We start from the raw sequence: 4,232 nt of genomic DNA, 5'->3' as shown, positions 1-4,232 counted from the left end.
TGTATTTTATTATATATATATAATATTTTCAGAAAAAAAATATTTTCTATATATTTTAAAAATTATTAATAAAGTTATTGGAAAATATTTTTAACAAAATAAAATTTTGAAATATATATATATGAATCAATTGTTCGATATAAATCAATATAAATTAGTATTTTGATTTAAATAATGTATATAAGTTTAAATTTTGTTTTATATGATTATCTTTAGACAAAATATGATTTTAAGTAATTGATATATGGTGTTTTTCACATCATTGTATATATGTTTTCTTTTGTTTGAAGTCACTAATTCGTGTCAGTCTAGTCCTTTTTGACCTTTTACAGGTCTGGAGTTAGCAGAAGAAAGAAGAGAAGGTGCCTGATGAAAAGAAGTCCTTTTGGAGCATTCCTGCGGAGAACACTCAAGAGAACAATCCCGAGACTGTTCTCTCTCAAGCGGAACAAGCAGACGGAGTGATCCGGCGATTGTTCCAGACGAATATGGAAACTCCTATTTCGGGATTTAAGCCCTGTTGCCCTAATCTCTTTTCTTCTGATTGGCGCCTCCATATAAAACGCCATCTATCTATTTTCTATTTTTCTTACGCTAGTTTTTACAAGAGAACACTGAGTATTGCGATCTGCAACTTGTAAGGGAGAAGAATCCATCCTCTCATAGAGAAGATCATCTGAACCCTTTTGTTTTCTACTCTGTTCTTATGCAATTTTATTCAGGATTTATGTCTTTGTTTATGTGCATCATGATCGAGTAGTGACCTTGCTCGCCTAGGGTTTTTAGGGTGTTGAGACATGAGCTAAACATAGATAAGCGATCCATAACTGTTCTTCATTCATACTGTTCTTACTGCTTTCATTAAACTGATCACTTGATGTTAGATCACTAGTTCATCACCTAGTTAACCGCTTAGGATGATAACTTGACATGTATTGAATGAGCTTAGTATCCCTAATCAGCGAAAGTAGATATTAGGGTGGTAAGTGAACTGATCGGACCTGTTCTCTAAAGCTTGCAATCGATTCTCATCCCAACGACAGTTAGGTGGTGAGATCGATCTGCAAAGCGATCACTACCACGACAGTGGAGTGTTCCAGCTGAGTGATCCGAGTTCTAGAAAGCACTTCATCGCGCTTGAATAATTGTTTGGCTCCAATTCAACACCCAATGAAATACCCTAGGCTAGCTCTTGTTTAATTGAATCAATCTCGTGTTTATTTTGCTTGTTTACTATCGCCTATTTCAACCAAATCATATCTTCTTCTTAGCTTGATTCTGAAACTTATAGAACTAGAGTGTAGACTGGTCCTCTGGATTTGAATCTCAAGTACTACAATTGCAACTGTTAACTTGGCAGTAGCAAGGATTCATTTTTAGTGTATCAAGTTTTTGGCGCCGTTGCGACGGGGACCAGATTTTTTACCTCTAATTTTCGGTTTCATATCTAGTCTAAGATATCTAACTCGTGTTATTTTCTTTGTTTCAGCTGATGATCCAGGTGCATGACCAGTAGACATACTCGGAGCAACGCACAAGGGCCATTGCATCAGCTTTCTAACGAGGAACTAGCGAGATTGGAACGACAGAACCGTCAACAGCCGAGATCAACGAACACCGACATGGGTGATCATCCAGATGATCTCACTGCTGCGTTTGCACTCATGCAACAGCAGATGCAGCAGATGCAGCAGACGATCCAAGCGCAGCAAGCTGCTGCCGAGCAAGCTGCTCTGAATGCTGCGAACCAACAAGAGGGAGTGGTCCAGATCGGCCAGAGAAACTTACTGCGTAATCTGCCCGCTACGCGATCTGCCATAACCCCTCCACCGTGCACAAGGCAAGACTTCGAGATCAAGCCAGCCTTGATAAGTCTAGTGCAAAGGAAGATCTTCAATGGGCTTCCTGCTGAGATACCGATGGACCACATCGAGCACTTTCGAGAAGATGTGTGGTTTCACTAAAGCGAATGGAGTACCACCCGATTACATCAAGTGTACTCTGTTCCCTTCTCTCTTGATGGGAAAGCTGCTCGCTGGCTTGATTCACTACCCACCGGATCACTCACCACTTGGGAACAAGTCCGAGAGGCTTTCTTAAGCCACTTCTACACGAAATCGAAGACAGCAGCTCTGAGACAGAAGATCGTGACCTTCAAACAATTGGTGGACGAGCCGTTCTGTGATGCTTGGGAGCGATTCAATGTCTACCGCAGAGAGTGCCCACATCACGGTTTTGAGGAAGACTATCTGCTGGGAGTGTTCTACGATGGAGTAGGCTGGGAGTACAGGAACGCTTTGAACTCAGCCAGTAAGGGAGATTTCATGACTCAGTCCACTCAAGGTGCATTCGAGTTGATTGAGAACATGGCCTCAAGCTCAGCTGACAATAACCGCGAGACTGATCGCACTCAGAAGGTGAAGAGCATCGACAACAGCAAGATTGATGAGCTCTCTGCCAAGGTCGACCAGCTGATTAAGAGTAACCAGAACCAGGTCTTCATCATGGAAGAATCCCCACAGGATAAAGCAACCGCAGAAGGCACATCAGAGGCAGATCAGTCGGCTGAGGATCAGCATGAAGTGAGTTATGTGAATGGGCAAGGATGGCAGTTCAAGAACTATCACCCGAACCCTAACGTGAGGAACAATCCCCACCTGTTCAATGCCCCTAAACCAGACGATAAAGCTCAAGGGAACCAAGGTCAGAACAGTGGATACCAAAGGCCTTATGGCAATCAGGGAAGAACCTTTGTCCTTAACCCAGCTCAGAATGCTCAGTTCCACAGCCAGAAACAGCCGGTTAATCAGCAAGCTGCACAACCGACTCAGACTGCTCCGCATGATGACATGAAGAGTCTCGCCAATATGATGAGCCAGCTGCTCCAAGGACAGCAGATCCAAGGGAAAGCACTGAACCAGGTCACAAACGACATCAACACCAGGATGAATCATATGTTCAATGACCTGAGTGTGAAGTATGACAATGTCTCAAGCCATATGAGACAGATGGATATTCAGATTGCTCAGACTGCTGAGAACGTGAAGAGACAGCAAGGAACTCTCCCTGGGAAAACAGACAAGAACCCCAAGGAGTGCAATGCAGTAGGGTTGAGGAGTGGAAAGCAACTGCCTGATCTAGACCCCAGGAGATTCACATCGGCTGAGAAAGGGAAGCAGAAGGAGTCGGATCAGCCATCTAAAGCTGTACCCACAGATGAGGAAGATGCAGAACAACCTACTGAGACTGTTCCGACTGAAGCAGAGCGACCCGCTGGGGTTGTTCCACCGACTGCAGCACCTTCTCCTGCTCGTCAGTATGTACCAAAAGTTCCTTACCCTGTTCCAGCTAAGGCTACACGCAAGGATAAGGAAGAGATGAAGTGCAGGAAGATGCTGGAAGACCTAACTGTCAAGCTCCCTCTGATGAGTGCGATCCAGATGATACCATCCATGCGTAGCTTTGTCAAAGGACTGATCTCTGGGAAGATATCTGATGACAGCGAGTTCATGATTGTCTCTAAGGAGTGCAGCGCGGTGCTCCAGAACAGAAGGATCAAGAAGATGGGTGATCCGGGAAAATTTGTTCTCTCGGTTCAGATTGGGAGAACACTTTTCTCATGCTCACTGGTCGATCTAGGGTCGAGCATAAACCTCATGCCATACACTGTGGCTAAGCGCCTTGGATACACGGACTTCAAGCCTACCAGGATGTCACTAGTGTTTGCTGATCGATCTGTGAAGTCTCCAGTTGGAATCCTCGAAGATCTTCAAGTTCTGGTTGGGAATACAATTGTTCCTGCCGATTTCGTTGTTCTGGAAGTCGAGGAAGACTCCAATGATCCCCTGATCCTAGGCAGACCATTCCTCTGCACTGTCGGAGCTATATTGATGTCCGACAAGGGAAGATCGATCTCCACCTTGGAGATATTGTGATGAAGTTTGAGATGGATCAGATGCTCAAGAAGCCGATGCTGGATGGACAAACCTTCACTGTCCAAGAAGATGGTGATCCCCTAGAGCCGCATGAAGTATGATCGAGGAGATTCTCACCGAGGATCCACTTGAACTCGCCTTAGTCAGAGCTGAAGCCGAGCAAAGCTTAGAGAGTGTTGATGCTGATGCCTATGCCAAGTTCCTGGATGCAGCCAGGAGTATGGAGAGGATGGTGGCGAATCTAAGTCTGGGGGAGAACAGTGACTCCAGCACATCAACTGGAACAACCACGCCTCA

At 44.7% G+C, this 4,232-nt stretch overlaps 1 non-coding gene across 1 annotated transcript; it reads right to left on the bottom strand.

Annotated features, from left to right (window-relative positions):
• Positions 1-2,129: 2,129 nt before the first annotated feature.
• LOC130512148 (small nucleolar RNA R71) lies at positions 2,130-2,236 on the bottom strand. The gene has a single exon (XR_008945709.1). It is a non-coding gene; the product is annotated as a small nucleolar RNA R71 (small nucleolar RNA).
• Between the last annotated feature and the right edge of the window lie 1,996 nt (positions 2,237-4,232).

Source organism: Raphanus sativus, chromosome 4 (genome assembly GCF_000801105.2).
Source record: "Raphanus sativus cultivar WK10039 chromosome 4, ASM80110v3, whole genome shotgun sequence".
NCBI classification, from domain to species: domain Eukaryota; kingdom Viridiplantae; phylum Streptophyta; class Magnoliopsida; order Brassicales; family Brassicaceae; genus Raphanus; species Raphanus sativus.
The sequence above is the reverse complement of the archived record's forward strand: the minus strand, read 5'-3'. Positions and strand labels throughout refer to the sequence as shown.